Raw genomic sequence first — 19,084 nt, 5'->3', positions numbered from 1 at the left:
AAGCTGCAATCCGAATGTTAAGGCCTTCATCATGGACAAACTCACCTTGCCCTTCGCAACACCCCCTCCCCCTGTGGTTGGTCCTGACGTCCTCTGTTTCACAATGACAAGAAAAAGGAGGGCCCTATCTTGGAAGGAGTGAACCACCAAGGTTCTTAGGCCTTAAGCAATGACATATACATTCCTTCGGTGATTGAGGACAACAAAATCTTATATGGGTATGCTATTGGTCTCCAAACTAGTCTATATTGGCTATAGGCAAAAACATGCTACCTTGTGGGCTCACTTGGAGCTCTGAGGTGTTATATGCTGGATTGACTCGTTCAAGGCTACCTTTGTCTCGTAAAGAGGAGAAACCAAGTCTTCTCTCTTTCCCCATGGAGGCTGGAACTTCCCTTCTACATTTGTCATTCAAGCCTATCTGAATCCAGATCAAATGAGACTCTTCCACCTATAGGGTGTGGATTCACGGGGAATAGCCCAGCTTTTCTCTTATCGTCTTGTCCAGAGTTGCTCTGTTATTGGTAGTGTTGAAATTTATTAATATAATTAATAAATTAAATGCCCAAGGGAAATTTGAACTCACTATTAGGGGCGGTTACAAAATAAGGTTATATATTTTGGTAACCACCGCATGAGTGAGTAAGTTAACATTACGTGCTTTCCAAGAAAAGGAGGCGGCTCCCATCTCTCTCTCCCTCTCTCCCTCTCTCCAAGAACGAAGAGAAGAAACCCATTGGAGGTTTCTTCATTTGCTTTAGATCACTATCCCATCCTTTCCATATGGCATTTGAGTTGTGAAGTTATTCCCTTTCCTAGTGATTTTGGAATCTCCCGTAGAGCTTTGGTGGTGGCGAGACGTGGATCCGTTTCTTCCGTTGCGAATACTTCATAGGGAAATCGATCCACGTGGAACCTTTCCGTGTCAATTATTGAATTGAACTATTTTTTAGTATTACCAACATTGGCATCGAGCCATTGGTTCTCACGGTTCTTTGTTCCTCCCATTGTTTATTTCATTGTATGGATCCAATGGGAGGATCAAGGGTTTATGGAAACCCACGGAGAATCTAGGGTTTATATGAAACCCATGGGAGATTGTTAGGGTTTTTGGACCCTTATGTTTTGGGTTCGGATCCGAATGGGAGGATACTTGTAAATTTCACTTATGATTTTTTGCATGATTGATAATCCGTGATAAATATATATTTTTTTAATATTTATTGCTGGATTTTTTTTCATGTGTTTTTGGATGATTTTTTGGGTGAAAAAAAAGTGTTTTACCGTTTTTTGAGAAGAAAATCCGTTCATGAAAATCCAAAAACATTGTTTTTTGGTCATCGTGGACCGGACGGTTGTCCGTCTATTGGTCTAACGAACCTGGTGCGGACGGATTTTTGTCTAGGAGACGGTCATCCGTGTTCAGACGGGGCCGTCTCTTTCGAGATTTTTCCGGTTTTGATGTGTTTCTTTTGGACATCATGGCTCACAATCTATGTGATGTTTGAGCATTGGGGCCTATTGGGCCTGTGGGAGCTTGGGTAAAGTGTTCTGTACCACCTCATGCATTAACATGTTGCATGTTTTATTTTTAAATTGTTTTTTATTTTTGGGTCTATCAATCATGTTTCTGCCGTATGAACTAGTATATAGTCTATGGGGTTTGCATGAGATTTGATTGATGTTTGTTAGCATCTCTTTTGGTTTTGCTTATCTTGTGGTTGACTATGCTGTATTATTTGGTCGTTGATGAGTTGTGTTTTATGCTGATTATTGACTCATTCTTGTATGTTATGTCTAGATAATGGCTGCTACCGCATTGTTGCTGCATGGTACTATGAGGATTATGCCTGGTGATGAAACTTAATCTAGCCATGTCCCCACCAGGGGTACCCTACCTTCGCGGACCTTGGCTACTGCTTGGAGGAGCGCTTTACTTCGCTCCTGGGTGCCTATGCTTATTTTGGCTGGTTGTGTCTTTGTGGGGTGGGTTCCTCTGGGCTTCCACCCGGGCTCAAACTCACATTTGTCGTTTGATGCGCCGGTCCCCTGGGCCTTCCTCTGTCTCTGTTGTGGTTGCCATGTGGGCGATGAGGGCGTCTCTCTTGCCTAGTCTTGGGGCTTGGTCTTCTTGCTTGCTTGGGTCGCTTTGTCGCTGCGCACCTTGCAGGCGTCGGTGTTGGTCGTGCTCCTCCCCGGCTTGTTGGCTGCCTGTGGGTCTGGTGGGGGGCTCCCTCGGTCTGGGGTCGGTGGGTTTTGGTGGTTTTGTTGTTTTGTTTTTTGCTTGGGTTTTTTTTTCTTGGTTTCTTGTTGTCTTGTTTTCTTTTTTGTGTGTTTTTGTTTTTGTTTGTTCTTTTGGGCTGCTGCTTTGCTTGGGTCTTGGGGTCTCTGGCCGTTCTGTTTCGTGGTCTGTCTGGCCGCCTTGCTTTGGGCTCTCTTTGCTTCTGCTTTTTTCCATTCTGTGCTTCGTTGGTCCTTTTCTTTTCTCTGTTGGCTCTTGCTTTGTTCTGTTGTTGGTCGTTGTGGTTCTTTGCGGTGGGTGGTCCTTTCGGGTTGTGGGGTCTGCCGGCCCCGGGCCTCGCCGCCCCCCCCTCCCTCCCGCCCCCCCTTTTGCCTTCCCCCCCCTCCCGCCCCCCCCCGCCCTCCCCCTGCCCCCCCCGGGCCCCGCCCCCCCGCCCCTCCTCCGGCGGCCTGGGCCCCCGAGGCCCCCCCCCCGCCCCTTCGCTCGCCGCCCCCCTGCCCCCCCCCGCCCCCGGGCCCCCCCCCTCCCCGCTGCCCGCCTTCCGCGGCGCGGCCTCCCCCCCCCCCCCCCCCCCCCCGGCCCCCCCCTCCCGGGTCCTTCATGAGCCATCTCTCTGCTATTCGGATGGATTTATTAGTGTGGTCGGTCCTACCATGAACCTCATGGTCGGACCCTGTTGGGTTGCGAACCTGGTCGGATCGTGCAACCGCCGGTTCAGCCCGGGGATATAGAATGACCATTTTAGTCATTAACAGGGCTAAACTCTGAGATATATACGCTGATGGTAAGTTCTCTTAAGTTCTTTGTTTATTGCATGACTAACACTCAAGTATTGTGCAATTAGATGCTGGGCATAACCATCCCATCATAACCAATGCCCCTGTGAAACCTCAGCCCAAAATCTGAAACTGCAACTTGTGAAGTCCAAAACTTACTCTCAATAGCATGTTTCAAACCTGGATTTGACATTCTTTAAAACCTGTACGAACACCTACCTTAATGAAAGGATGTCTCACCTTTTTACCATCTATACTGGTTATCTCATCATCCGAATGCTTGCTGCTGCTGGCAAGCTGCAATCCTCTTTGCTTTTTCTCCTAACCTCTAAGCTGCAATCCGAATGTTAAGGCCTTCATCATGGACAAACTCACCTTGCCCTTCGCAACACCCCCTCCCCCTGTGGTTGGTACTGGACGTCCTCTGTTTCACAATGACAAGAAAAAAGGAAGGGCCCTATCTTGGAAGGAAGTGAACCACCAAGGTTCTTAGGCCTTAAGCAATGACATATACATTCCTTCGGTGATTGAGGACAACAAAATCTTATATGGGTATGCTATTGGTCTCCAAACTAAGTCTATATTGGCTATAGGCAAAAAACATGCTACCTTGTGGGCTCACTTAGGAGCTCTGCAGGTGTTATATGCTGGAATTGACTCGTTCAAGGCTACCTTTGTCTCGTAAAAGAGGAGAAACCAAGTCTTCTCTCTTTCCCCATGGAGGCTGGGAACTTCCCTTCTACATTTGTCATTCAAGCCTATACTGAATCCAGATCAAATGAGACTCTTCCACCTATAGCAGTGTGGATTCAACTGAGGGGAATAAGCCCTGAGCTTTTCTCTTATCGTCTTGTCCACAGAGTTGCTACTGTTATTGGTAGTGTTGAAATTTATTAATATAATTAATAAATTAAATGCCCAAGGGAAAATTTGAAAACTCACTATTAGGGGCGGTTACAAAATAAGGTTATATATTTTGGTAACCACCGCATGAGTGAGTAAGTTAACATTACGTAAGCTTTCCAAGAAAAGGAGGCGGCTCCCATCTCTCTCTCCCTCTCTCCCTCTCTCCAAGAAACGCAAGAAGAAGAAACCCATTGGAGGTTTACTTCATTTGCTTTAGATCACTATCCCATCCTTTCCATATGGCATTTGAGTTGTGGAAGTTATTCCCTTTCCTAGTGATTTTGGAATCTCCCCGGTAGAGCTTTGGTGGTGGAACGAGAACGTGGATCCAGATTTACTTCCGTTGCGAATACTTCATAAAAGGGAAATCGAATCCACGTAAGGAACCTTTCCCGTGTCAATTAATTGAATTGAACTATTTTTTAGTATTACCAACATTGGCATCAGAGCCATTGGTTCTCACGGTTCTTTGTTCCTCCCCATTGTTTAATTTCATTGTATGGATCCAATGGGAGGATCAAGGGTTTATGGAAACCCACGGAGAATCTAGGGTTTAATATGAAACCCATGGGAGAATTGTTAGGGTTTTTGGAAACCCTTATGTTTTGGGTTCGGATCCGAATGGGAGGATACTTGTAAATTTCACTTATGATTTTTTGCATGAATTGATAATCCGTGATAAATATATATTTTTTTAATATTTATTGCTGGATTTTTTTTCATGTGTTTTTGGATGATTTTTTGGGTGAAAAAAAAAAAGTGTTTTACCGTTTTTTGAAGAAGAAAATCCGTTCATGAAAAAATCCAAAAAACATTGTTTTTTGGTCACTGTGGACCAGACGGTTGTCCGTCTATTGGTCTAACAGAACACAGTGACCCAGACGGATTTTTCGTCTAGGAGACGGTCATCCGTCTGGTTGCAGAAAGCCAGACGGAGAGCCGTCTCAGAATCTGTCTGAGAATTTTTCCAGTTTTGAATGTGTTTCTATTTACTGGACATCAATGGCTCACAATCTATGTGATGTTTGAGCATTGAGGGCCTAATTGGGCCTAGTGGGAGCTAATGAGGTAAAAGTGTTCTGTGTGAACCACCTCATAGCATTAACATGATTGCATGTTTTATTTTAATAAAATTGTTTTTTATTTTTGGGTCTATCAATCATGTTTCTTGCACAGAATGAAACTAGTATATAAGTCTATGTGGGTTTGCATGAGAATTTGATTGAATGTTTGTTAGCATCTCTTTTGGTTTAAATGCTTATCTTGTAGGTTGACTATGCTAGTATTATTTGCTGTTGCATGAGTTGTGTTTTATGCTAGATTAATTGAACTCATTCTTGTATGTAATATGTCTAGAATAAATGGCTGCTACCAAAAGCATTGTTGCTGGATGGCAAATGAGATAAACTAAATGAGAGGAATTATGACCTCTGGCACCGAAAGGTGCAGTATCTCCTAGAAGAGTAGAACATGCTGAAAACCATAAACTAGACCATGTCCCCACCTGAGGAAGGTACCACTACACAATATCGCAAGGACCTTGAGACATACAATGCTTGAAAGAGGAAAGACTGGGTAGCCAGGATTACAGTCCTGAGCTCCATGAGGGATGACCTGATGCTTATATTTGAGAAGCATAGGATTGTAAAGTCTTTGTGGGAGGCTGTGAAGTTCCAATACATAGGGACTTCCACCACAAGAGGCCGCCAGCTCAAACTCACATTTGACTGTTATAAGATGCGCCAGGGTCACACCATGAGGCAACATATAACCATCATGTCTAACATGATTAGTGAGTTGAGCGCATGTGGGCGCCAAAAGACTGATGAGGAGCAAGTCTGCAGTCATTAGGTCATTGCCTAAGTCTTGGGAGCATATGAAGATCTTCTTGACTAATGCTAATGAGGTCAAGACATTTGATCAAGCTGCCAAGCACCTTAAGCTAGAGGACGATCGGATGTTGGTCGATGCTCCTCACACTGAAGTACTTGTTGCTGAAGCTAGCACTAGTAAGGGTTCAGGCTTCGAGCGCAAGAAGGAGAGAGCTCAACCTCAGCGGTCTAGGCAAAGTAACAAAGGTGGGAACAGAAACAAGAGTGGTTTATGAGACATGGTTTTGGAATTGTATTTGAAAACAATTCTTTGGTTTTGTATTTGGGTGATATAGTTTATGGTTATGGTTTTCTTCTGAATGGTTTCATTGTATTGGATACAATTGATTATTCATTTAATTATAGTAGTGTTTTTGTTTGCCAAGATACTGTGTGTATTGATTCTAATTTGTGGCATGCTAGACTAAGACATATTGACTTAGAAAGGATAAACAAGTTGGCAAGAGAAGGTCTCTTAGGCCAAGGTTCACTGTCTGATTTGCCAACCTGTGAGTCATGTCTAGCAGAAAAAGCAACTAGAAAACCATTTAAAAAAGCTTTGAGAGCCTCTCTTCCTTTAGAACTTATCCATTCAGATGTATGTAGACCCATGAATGTGCATACTAGAAAAGGACAGGCTTATTTCATCACATTCATAGATGACTATACACAGTATGGTCACATTTATCTAATTTCTCATAAGTTAGAAGCTCTAGAATGCTTTAAGAAATTCATAAGCTTAGTTGAGAATCAGTTAGATAAAAGGATTAAAACTCTTAGAACGGATAGAGGTAGAGAGTAACTCTCCGATATGTTCAAAGGGTTGTGTGATGAAAAAGGGGATATCTAGACAACTTATTATACCAGGGACTCCACAGCAAAATGGGGTTGCTGAGAGGAGGAATAGAACCTTGCTAGACATGGAGATCCATGATGGCGCTAGCAATCTACCCATCTTTTATTGGGGAGATGCTTTGCTGACTGCTGCCTATATCCTCAACAGAGTTCCAACCAAATCGGTTCCTTCCACACCATACGAGTTGTGGACCGGAAGGAAGCCAATTTTGAGTTACTTGCGTGCATGGGGATGTGCAGCATACGCTCACTCTACTTCTCACCAATATGGAAAGCTTAGACCCAAAAGTGTATCTTTGTGAGATATTCTGAACCCTCAAAGGGCCATGTCTTCATTGGACTAGATGAGAGTGAGAGGAGAACAGAACTTGAGTCTAGGGATGCAACATTCTTGGAGAATGATTTTCCATCTCTTTTAGGAGTTAACAAAGAATTATCGGAATTCTTTGAGATACAAGATAGTGATCTTGTCACTCCAGGGATTCAGATTCTGGATAATGAACCTGGGGTTCATCCAGAAGATCCTAGTGGGAGTGGGAGTGCAGATGTGATAGCTACCTCAAAGGGTGAGCAATCTGACATGCACTTGCGCCATAGTGGGCGCTGGCGAGTTCCTCGTCGACGTTTCAACATAGAGGATGAAGCCTACATGGGAACTCCTGAAGAGATCGACTGTGAGATGACTTCAGTCGATGAGCATAAACCGAAGAGCATGTAGGAAGCTCTTGCGGGGTCAAGCTCAAAGGAATGGTTGAAAGCAATAAGAGGAAGAGTTGGAGTCGATGAAAGTTAATCATGTCTGGGACTTGGTTGACTTGCCGCCGGGCCGAAAGACATTTGGGAACAAGTGAGTTCTTAAGATCAAGAGAAAGGCGGATGGATCTATTAAGAGATTCAAGGCTCATTTAGTGGCTAAGGGCTACACCCAACGAGAGGGCGTTGATTATGAGGAAATTTTTTTCCCTGTGGTTAGGTTTGCCTCAATTCGCCTCATTCTAGCCATTGTTGCTCAGTTGGACTTGGAGCTTTATCAGATGGATGTAAAAATTGCTTTTCTCAATGGAGAACTTGAGGAAGAGATCTATATGGATCAACCTCAAGGCTTTGAAGCTAATGGACTTGAGCGCAAAGTGTGCAAGCTTAAGAAGTCCATATATAAGTTTAAAGCAAGCATCTAGACAGTGGAATGTGCGCTTCCACCAAGCTATGATGGAAAAAGGTTTTTCCATGCTTGAGGAAGACCACTGTGTTTACACCAAGAGATCTGATGGTAATTATGTCATTCTGACACTATACGTAGATGACATACTTATGGCTAGCAATAGCAAGTAGCTATTGGAAACCATTAAGAAATGGTTGTCCTCCGTATTTAATATGAAGGACATGGGTGAAGCAAGCTATGTGCTTGGTGTCAAGATTGTCAAAAATAGGCAAAAGAGATTACTAGGTTTATCTCAGGAGACCTATATTGACAATGTCTTGACGAGATACCAGATGCACAACTGCAAACCAATTGATACTCCAGTGGAGAAGGGTTTGCATTTGAGCCTTGATATGGGTCCTAAGACTCCAGAGGAGAAAACCAAGATGGAAAGAGTTCCATATTCCAGTGCAGTGGGTAGCCTAATGTACGCTATGATATGTACTAGGCCGAATATTTGTTATGCAATGGGTTTGGTTAGTCGATACCAATCAAAGCCAGGCATAGAGCACTGTAAAACTGTCAAGAGGATATTGAGGTATCTCAAAGGAACGAGTAACTACATGTTGTGTTACCAAGGAATGGATTTGCGCTTAGTTGGCTATAGTGATGCCGACTGGGTTGGAGACATTGATGAGCGCAAATCAACCTTTGGATATGCTTTCTTGTTGAATGGGGGGCCATTTCGTGGTGTAGCAAGAAGCAGACTTGTATATCCGTCTCGACCATAGAAGCAGAGTATATGGCATGCTCAGCTGCAATTCAAGAAGCTGTTTGGTTGAGGAGATTCCTTCGACATACTAGGATTGTGATGACATCCAAAGAGGCTGCCCTTGTCTGTTGTGATAGTACGGTAGATATTAGCTAAGTCAAGGACCCCAAGTATCATGGGAAGACCAAACATATACAGTTGAGATATCACTTTATTAGAGACATTACATCAAGGAAGAAAGTTGTACTTAAGCACATATCTACTAGTCAGATGGTAGCTGACCCTCTTACCAAACCTATAGTTAAGGATGTTTTTATTTCTCATGTAAAATCCTTGGGCTTGTTTAAATTGTGACTTACTTTTGTATTAAGACTTTCTTATTAATGAGTAATATGAGTTCATTCTAGCATTTATTTGTATTCCCTTTCTGTGATAGTGTTTCTTCCAGCATAAAACAAGATATGTCAATAGGCATGAGAATGGCTCACTCACACGAGCATTCGCCTCTGGAGCCTTGGAGGCGAGCAGAGATAAGACGGATTGTGAATGACTTTGTGTAGGTCAATTCATAATCATGATGTCGCCTTGATTTGGAATCAAGATGAGTTTCTCTATTGTGAAGAGAATCGACATGAATATTCCCACTATTCATGTTGCCTATAGGAGCCAAGTGCGAGGACTTCATGTGGCGTTAGGGTGGCAACAATAAAACAACTTGGGTTAGGCGCAAGAGGTTGCGACTAGACTAAGACCTGTATGGTGTTGAGATGGACATACGTTCTATTGTATATAGAATGCTCCACCATAGCACGTATATCATACTATGTGTGCTTAGCGATCATTGGAAATGAGAGGATGGATCCCTGCTCCTCTCATTGTGTGAGTTCTGGACCTTATGGTCCATTAGTGTTCTTAGTGACTTTCGACGACATCATGAAACAAAGGGTTGATGTGGTTACTTTGGGGTATTACCTACGGTCATGATTGATTCGACCTAAAGGGGCATTACCTTGGAAAGGAGTCAATCCTAAGTGTAGTGATGGTATGGGGCAAAAGAAAAGGTTTGATTCAACTGCACCCTAAAAGTGTTTGTTGGCACCAACTGTATATGTTACAGTAGTGAACATTTTAAGGACAAGAAGGTGATCTCTCAGAGGGATCGAGATACCTTTGGTCTGGTGAGTTTGAATAAACCTAGGACATTGTGTTATACTAATGCTTATTTGATATGTTTATTTGAGTGATGAGCCATTCTGGCCTTCTGGGAAGGTTTCTAGTTTGGGGCTCACACGTGTAGGTATTAGTGTCTGGGACACAGGTGGTCTATGTATCTGGGATACATAATGAAGAGATCAATATATATGTATATCTGGGATATACATGTGTGTCTAGGACACAAGAGGTCTATGTATCTGGGATACATAGCAAAGAGATTGAATATGTATATCTGGGATATACATGTGTGTCTGGGACACAAGAGGTCTATGTATCGGGGTTACATAGCAGAGAGATTGAATGTGTATATTTAGGATATACATGTGTGTCTGGGACACATTGAAAGATTAACACTTGCCCTTGTGCAAGTGGGAGCTGTTGGAATTTATTAATATAATTAATAAATTAAATGCCCAAGGGCAAATTTGGAAACTCACTATTAGGGCGGTTACAAAATAAGGTTATATATTTTGGTAACCACCGCATAAGTGAGTGAGTTAACATTACGTAAGCTTTCCAAGAAAAGGAGGCGGCTCCCATCTCTCTCTCCCATCTCTCTCCAAGAAACGCAGGAAGAAGAAACACATTGGAGGTTTACATCCTTTTCTTTAGATTACAATCCCATCCTTTCCACACGGCATTTGGATTGTGGAAATTATTCCCTTTCCTAATGATTGTAGAATCTCCTCGGTAGAGCTTTGGTGGTGGAATGAAAACGTGGATCCAGATTTACTTCCGTTGCAAATACTTCATAAAAGGGAAAGCGATCCAGGTAAGGAATCTTTCCCGTGTCAATTAATTGAATTGAACTATTTTTGAGTATTACCAACAGGTAGAGTGGTAGAAATACATCTAAATCCCGTGGATCTTGGCCTCCCTAGCAACTCTACTAAGGTCAAGATCATTCTGGATATCAATAGCAGAGTTGGCTTCAAAGCAGCAATCCGTAGCTGTGAGAGTATGGATACTCGTGCAATTACTATATGAGGTAAGAACTCTTTGCTTCAAATGTGCTAAGACCTCACAAAAAATTGCAAAGAGGAATTTGGTTTTAATCCTGCCACTGGTGGCCAAGCTCAAAAAGGAAACTTGGGGATTAACAATTTCGTCAAGGGGCTACAAATTGAACTCATTCAAGGGGGGCTCTCTAGATTCCATTCTACTAGAGACCTCGAAAAGATATGTCCCTACCAACATTAGATCTTATCTATAATGCTCATGAGATCCCCTTTTCATCTATGATGACAGTGGATGAGACTACTAGTCCTTTTGGAGGCACTAATATTTTGGGGGGTGATTGACCTCTTAAATTTGAACTTCAATACCTCCTCCAATGAACTTGGAAGATGTGTTCCTCTTTCCTTGCTTAGGCTCTAATCTTCCCTTTGGCTTTGCAAACCAAAAGCTGTTGAAGAATGATAATTCACACTATAATACTTCCAATGACAAGGGAACCAATGATTGTTTGAACCTATATCTTGATACTCAGGCTTTCAATTGCAATGAAAGTTTCTCAGTTGTTGCTTTTGAAATTCCCATCAATCAACAGCACTGTATCCAAGTGCAAAGTCATCCATCTCCCCCCTATTAAGTCATGCCTTGTGCAACTTGATATGAGCACAAGCAAGCTTCATCAACAGGGGGAGGTTTTGATGCAAAATCCCCCTTTTCTCCTAGGCCTAGTGACATGGCCAGCTCTGATGGTGGGAATGGTGGTGTTAGCACCACAAGATCAAAAAATTGTTTCACAAACTCATGTGAAATTGCAGATGCTGATGCTACAAAGGGATCTAAAATAAGATGATTCGAAGAGAAAGCAGCACTTGTAGGAGCACAAGAACCTGCAAATGAAAAGAAGGCAAAGAAAGGAAACATACACAACAAAAATGCTAGAGAAGTAGAAGAAACTGAAGGCAGAAAAGCTCCAACAAGTCATGGTCACAGTGATGACAAATATGCAGAAGCTGCAAAAACTTATGAAAGTGGAAAAGATCAATCAAAGGAGAATCTTTCTTACTCCATTACAGTAGCTAGAACAACAACTATAGAAGGAAATGGGAAAGAAACAGCAGAACATGAAGAACAAATAGAGAGAAAAAGGAAAAAGAAAAGGGAAATGGAGAAGAAAAAGAAAAAGAAATTGAAATAGAGGTAGCAGAGTATGAAGAAGAAGAAGAAGCAAGTTCAGAAGAGGAAGAACACTCAGAGACTGATACAGAGGCTGAGTTAAGAAAGGAAAAAGAACAACCAAGAACAACTCTTGTCAAAAGAAGAGGAAAAATTCAAGAAAAAGAAGCACAAAAGAAGCAGAAATTGAAGAAGCACAAAACATGAATCATGTTACAAAAATACCTAAAAAACTACGAAGGAAAATTTAGAAGGGAACAACACTGGAAGACAACAAGAAAAGCAGAAGAAGAAGGGAACTAAACCAAGGCAACAACAACAGATTAAAGCAACAAATCCGATCCACAAAGAAGCACAAGCCAGGGAGGTACTTCTCAAAAGATTTCTGAAAAAATTTGAGAAGAATGGAGGGATCTTCAATGATTATGTTACTGCACACAACGTCAATTTTTATTGCTCATGCATGGAGTCTACCAAATCTGATCCACAAATGCCATTGCTCTCAGCCCAGGGGAGAAACCAACTTCCTAACCCAAACCCTGCCAACCATTAGAACCGAAAGAGAGGAAGAGTGTCTGAATCTCTACCTAAACAAGATCCTGTTGACATCCTTAAGAACAATCTTAATTCTATGTTAACCACCTGCTCACAACCTTGGGACACCTTTCAACGCTACAAGTTGGGAATTGAGGCTCGTTTAAATTTCATTGTGCAGAATAACTTGATGCAGTCAAGGATGAACAACAATCAAACCTAGCCGATATCACGATCTCGGAATGAAAGCCAGGACCAAGTAGCCGAAGCCTTCGAGGTCTTCCCTTATCACCTCTACAGTGGTTTCTTCAATAATGGTATAACCCAATTTATCTGTGCCTTTAGTATTATTTTCTATTGGTTTAACAACATCAAACTCATTAGGTGGAAAAAGTATCATGCTTAAACTTGATGAATCTGCTTATTACTTTACCCTATCTTATGTGAAAGCTGCTCTTCAACATTTATCTTATATGAATTTTATTTTACTCTATCAAGTGTGATAACTTCACTTTAATCTAGCACTCTATGAGTTGTCTTTCTTTTTTGTTTATATTTGTTTCTTCTTTGCTGTCCTATCTTTACTGTTTGTTTCTACACACTTGCTTGAGGCTTTTGGAAAGAAGATATCTTATTACTACTATTTAAGTTTCCTCAGGAATCTGTTCTAGCCTTTATCCAAATGAAAATCTTCTCATGGAATGTTTACCTCCCAATGTTTATCCAAGATCATCAAGAAACAAGTTGTAGATTTAGTTTTCTTATGTGAAACTAAATGTCAAACCATGAAAAACTATTTATCCAAAAGAAGAAGTTTTTCAAAAATCTTGAACCTATAACTTTTTCAAATAGTTATGGGAAAAGAGGTCTTAAAGGAGGACTGTGCATTCTTAAGAACCCAAACATTGAAACCTCTATCCTTCAGATTCATCAATCCTACATTGTTGTCTTGTGCTCTCTAAAAAGCTTTAAATGGGTAATCATAGCTATCTATGCTCCCCCTTGTTACTCTGAAAGAAAATTGTTATGGAAGCAACTTTATAGCTTAATTGAGAAGCTCTCTCACCCCATCCTTATCAAAGGAGATTTCAATGAGGTCTTAAAATCTGAAGACAAGATAGGAGGACCTTGCAAAGCTTCATCATCTTTGCACCTACTTTTCCAAATCTGCACAAATTTTTCACTTCACCAACTTGCAAGATCTGGGAACCAATTCACCTGGTCAAACATGCAACAACCACCTAATCTGGTCAAAGAAAAACTAGCCCATGCCTTTGTCAGTCCTAATTGGATTTCTCTCTTTCCAAATGCTTCATTTAAAACCCTACCCAGAATTGGATCTGATCACAACCCTTTGCTCCTTTACACTGAACCTCCCAACCACTCCGAAGGAAATTATTCCATTTCCAAAATGCCTGGTATCAACACCCCGATTTTATGGATACTATCAAAAGAGCTTAAGCCATTGATACTAAACAGGGATTACACATCAAGCTGGCAAATCTATCTAAATACCTCCAACATTGGAGCAAGTCAGTTTTTGGGAATATTGATAATCTTTTTTCACTAATCTCCGCTGAAATTTATGTTCTACAGGCCACCAACAACTTAAATACACATCTCACTAGTCAAAAAATCCACACCATCAAATGGGCTGTATAGGATGAAGAACAATTCTATTCAAAAATCGAGAGAGAAATACATTTATGATGGAGATAGAAACACCAAGTACTACCCGTCTAGCTTCAAAAATTCATTATCACAGGAAGAAAATTGAAACCTTGCAGTTTGAAGGACAAACCTTTAGAGGTAATGTCAAGATTGCAACAACTTTTGCAAGCTTCATGAGAAGCCTTCTCACCTCTTCTAATCCTTTAAACCCTAATTTTGTTGAAGCACTTTCCCCCCTCTAGACCAAAATCTGATCCCATAGGATATTTCCCAACCACCATCAACTGAGAAAATCAAATCTACCCTATTCTCTTTGGGTCCATAAAGCACCAAGAATGAATGGGTTTAACGCCTACTTCTACCAAAAAAACTGGGAGCTTATTAACTCTGAGCTTTGTTCCTTTGTTAGCAAATTTTGTTCTTAACCTTGATCTTCCCTTTGGCACTAATCACACTTTGTTGTGTTTTATCCCAAAAATTGAAACTCCAAAAAATATATCGGGCTTCAGGCCCATTAATCTATGCAACATTAGTTATAAGACCCTGGCTAAAATCCTAGCTAGAAGATTGAAACCCTGCCTATAAAACCTAATCTCACCTTGTCAATGAGCTTTTGTTCCCAATAGGCAAATCTCTAATAACATAATGATTGCACAAAAGATCTTTCATTTCATTAGCACAAAAAGAGCAAATACAGGCTTTGTTGCACTCAAACTAGATGTGTCCAAGGCCTATGATAGGGTTGAATGGGATGTTATCTCCAATTTTTTTTAAAATTGTGGGGTTTTGATACCCATTGGTGTAACCTTGTCAAAACCCTAATATCTTATGCATCGTACTTTGTTAAACTCTATGGTTGTCCCTACTCCCTACCATTGGTTCATGGTTGTCCCCTAAGCCCTTACATCTTCTTTATCATTATGGAAATCCTCTCTAGATTTCTTATGGAATACAAAAATCTCAACCTCTTTAAAGGTATCAAAATTGCCAGAAAAGCCCCAGAAGTCTCAACCTCTATTTTGCAGATGACACATTACAAAAATAGATGTACTAACATTACAAGCTACCATTGATTTGTTCTCTGACATAACAAAACAACAAATCAATTTTGAAAAAAGTGGTGTTTTTTTCTCCAGAAAGGTGGATTAGGGTAACAAAGGAGCAATCTTGTCAATTTTAGGCATTCAAGAAATGAAAAAGAATGCATCTTATCCAGTAACTAAATTGTTCCATGCTAGAGCAAAAACAAAAAACTTTGAACATCTTCTAGCCAAAATAAGAAACAAGCTAGCTAGCTGGAAAGCCTTGACATTATCCTATGTAGGAAGGGAAATTCTCATGAAATATGTTCTCCAATCACAATCTATATATTTAATGCAAGTTTTCACTTTCCCAAAACTATATATAGAACATTGGATACAGTTTGTCAAAGATTCTAGTTGGAAAAATAAATAAACAACTAACACTCATCTCCTGAGGACGATGCTACAACCTAAACAACAGGGAGGACTAGGGTTTAACGAATGGAGCAAATTAATAGTGCCCTCTTAATTAAGAAAGGATGGTGACTCCTCAACAATTAAAATTTACTATGGGGGAAATCCTCAAAGCACGATACTTCCCCAAATCGTCTATCTTTGAACCAAAAGTTAAAAAAAAAAAAAGGATCATGGATATGAAACAATATTATCAACATCATCCCCATACTTCAAACAATGGTACAGAGGAAAACTGGTGATGGAAAGACACATACTTCTTGTTTGACCCGTGGGTAGGTTCAACAATAGATCACATGATAGGTGATTACAACCCCCTCTTAGGGCAACAGCAAGCTATCGGAAATGAAGTCTATCACACTAACCAACAAAGTATCAAGGATTCAAACAATCAGAAACACACAAACCAACTACCCTCTCTTCTATCACAGTCTATTCTTTCAATTAACGCATCCCCAACATTGGACTCATTGTTGTTTCTTTTATCAGACGAATTCTCTACAAAACTAGCAAGAATTGCATTGTCAAAAAGGAATAGTCATGACCCACTCCCAACATCAGCTCAATGGTGAAAATTCCTTTGGAAGTTACCAATACATCCATAGTTTAAAATATTTTTTTGGCGTCTACTAAATGCAGGATTACCAACAAAGATGATCATCTCCAAACGGATGGAAACAAACCAGATGTGTGCTTTTTGCAACAACACAAAAGAATCGATTTGGCATATCTTCATCTCGTGCAATTGGACAAAAAGAATATAGGCGGCAGGAACTTTAGGCCTAAGAACGGAATTCATTAACAACAACTCCTTTCTTAACTTGTGCATTTCTTTTTTAAATGAGCATCACCTAGATAAACGTACTAAAATTTGATTTTTCTCTAACTATATAATTACATGCTATTTAATTTGGTTAGAAAAAAAAATACAAACATATATAATAATAAAGACCCATCTCAACTACTACATAATGTAACTAGATGGATCAAGGACTTAAAAATCTTCACAAAAGATTCTAAAATGACAAATAATGAAATATATCAACTAATTGTATCAAATGCTTGCATTAGACAACAATTTTGGAAACTCACCAACGCTCATGTGTGCAAGTGTATCTGCTGAACCAAATGGAGACAGGTGAAGTATAGGAATGGTTCAAAATGAAATCATCGTGGAATTGTAAAGAAAGGCCCAGCATGACAACTTTTGAAGCACTGAAACCACTTGGGCAGTAATATAGAATGCACAAAAAAATTGATGTACATTTACAATACATTTGGTATGATCAAATACTTGAAAAATATCTAACCATAGGCAAAGAGATAAACCAACTATCTCCTACCCTACCCTTTTTTCCTATTTTGGCAATAATGATACCTATCACATCCAAACTAGAAGTTTGTAATTTAAAGCAAGTCACAACTAAATACTGGTTACTTAGTATTACAAATAGACAAATAGGGTCCACTTGTAATAAGAATATGTCTCATACTGTTGTAGTTACCACTTATAACTTCTATCCAATTTCTCTTTATTATAACAAAAACCGCATACCGTAAGACAATGGCTTCTAAGTTTATCTATTGGAAATGTGGCCTTAATATACACCATGACTAGTATGCTTTCATATAAAATCTCTTATCTAAGGTTTTATAATATTTATCTTTTCTCCTAAAAAAATACAAGAAACTAACAAATGAATAAAGAGATGACAGTCAAGACATGAGTGACAGCAAAAACAAGATTGCATGTAGATCCCATGTCTGTTAACAACGTTATTTCACGTTTTCAAAGTTTTCCACTTGACCAAAGAAATCGCTGAAGATATTTCACTGCAAATTGTGAAGTCTACAAGTTATAGCATTGTGAAGAGTGAAGACTGAAGATGAAGAATACCCTTGCAGGACAGAGCACTAAAGTTTGTATACATGGTGGACAGAACACAAAAGTTCGTATACGTGCAAAATCATTCAGCATAAGTCACTCCATGGAGCGTGAAACGTCTGCTAACCTGAAATTATCATTTTCATTATTTCTCAAAATGTTAATACATGAAAGCATGATGATGGAAACCTGAGTCTCAATTCATAAGCACTTGTGACACTTGACAATTTGGAAAGTGAAAAACATTGAATTGAAGAAAGGCTAATGGAATCGTGATTCTCTCCTGCCTGTGAGAGGGTGTTTCCCTTCATTGGAATTGAAGGATGTGGCAATGTTAATTCTTGATCGTTCAAATGATCAAGTGGAACTTAAATGAAAAGAACTAGAGTTGAATCCAAGTTGAACCAAACCACTTGCGTTGAACCAAGAGCTGTTTCAAAACAGGATTCTTCATACCCAACAATAGAATGCCACTAAGAAAAGCTGAGAAGACAAAGAACTGAATATTCAAGTACTGAAAAGAAATCTAAGGGAGAAATTACCAATTGCTTAAAACAATGGATCAGATTCCTGGCTTGGATTCTCGAAAGAGAAAGATAGCTTAGTGTCATCAGAGTCGAGCAGTCGGGGAAAGAATCATCATTTCCATCCATTATATACAATCTCACTTTTCATCCCAAATTAAAATTATCTCATATAACACAAAAATGATTTTACTTCACATGTAAAAGCAAATATGAAAAAGAGATATAAAAGAAGACAGTCAAACCTCAAAATCCAATGAATTGAATAAAAAGCAATGTAAAGAGTCACCGCAGCAGCAGACATGTGTGTGAGAATCCTCATTGGAAAACAGGAGAAAATGTGACAGAAAAGCCAAACTTACAAACCACAAGAAGAGGAAAGTAAGCATTAAAATTCTGTCTTGATCAATCTTAGGGGAGAAACAAGACTGGATTGAAAAGAACAATTTTGACAATCTGATTTCATTACCTTTGGGTAGGGAAACCCTATGGGACCAGATGCCGATGTTCCCTCTTGCAGTCTCCCCCATATAAACATACTGTTGAAACACTTCACTCCTCTCCCCAAGTAGAAATACCAACAGGAATCAAAACCTTAAAATTCTCTCAGCAGAAGTGTATTCCCTCTTCGAATTGCCAGCTTCATTCTCTTATTTATTCTGAACCTTGTTGTCGTTGGTTTTGGAAAGACTCCTGATCTAAAACAGCTCTCACTTCAACACAAGTGGTTAGGTACACCTCGGGTTCCATTCAGTTACGCAGAAGAACTCTTCACACAATCATTTCAGATTTAACCATGCGCCATATCACACAGCCCCAACAATGAGAAGCACAGGCAGAAAAACTACCATTAAGGGACAGATTTTGGGACTCCAGGAAACATGCACTAAGTCATCAATCAACCCCCAGCGGGAGCAGAAATACAAGAAACTATGGTAACATACTAAGAGAATTCAACAACTCCCAGCCAAATTTAATCTTGTTAACTGGATTCTACATGTTACTCAAGAGGGATGTCCTTTTCTAAGAATGAATTACAAGAACCAGAAAACACACCCTTACAGAGAGG

At 40.1% G+C, this 19,084-nt stretch overlaps 2 non-coding genes across 2 annotated transcripts; both read right to left on the bottom strand.

Annotated features, from left to right (window-relative positions):
• Window positions 1–18,048: 18,048 nt before the first annotated feature.
• LOC148999039 (small nucleolar RNA Z103) lies at window positions 18,049–18,140 on the bottom strand. The gene has a single exon (XR_016171051.1). It is a non-coding gene; the product is annotated as a small nucleolar RNA Z103 (small nucleolar RNA).
• A 211-nt stretch (window positions 18,141–18,351) lies between these two features.
• On the bottom strand, window positions 18,352–18,459 carry LOC148999038 (small nucleolar RNA snoR98). The gene has a single exon (XR_016171052.1). It is a non-coding gene; the product is annotated as a small nucleolar RNA snoR98 (small nucleolar RNA).
• Window positions 18,460–19,084: the final 625 nt, after the last annotated feature.

The sequence above is a fragment of the Hakea prostrata genome, unplaced genomic scaffold (genome assembly GCF_041222555.1).
Source record: "Hakea prostrata isolate BN-2017 unplaced genomic scaffold, UWA_Hpros_2 contig_61, whole genome shotgun sequence".
NCBI classification, from domain to species: domain Eukaryota; kingdom Viridiplantae; phylum Streptophyta; class Magnoliopsida; order Proteales; family Proteaceae; genus Hakea; species Hakea prostrata.
This window is presented reverse-complemented; position numbering and strand designations above follow the sequence as displayed.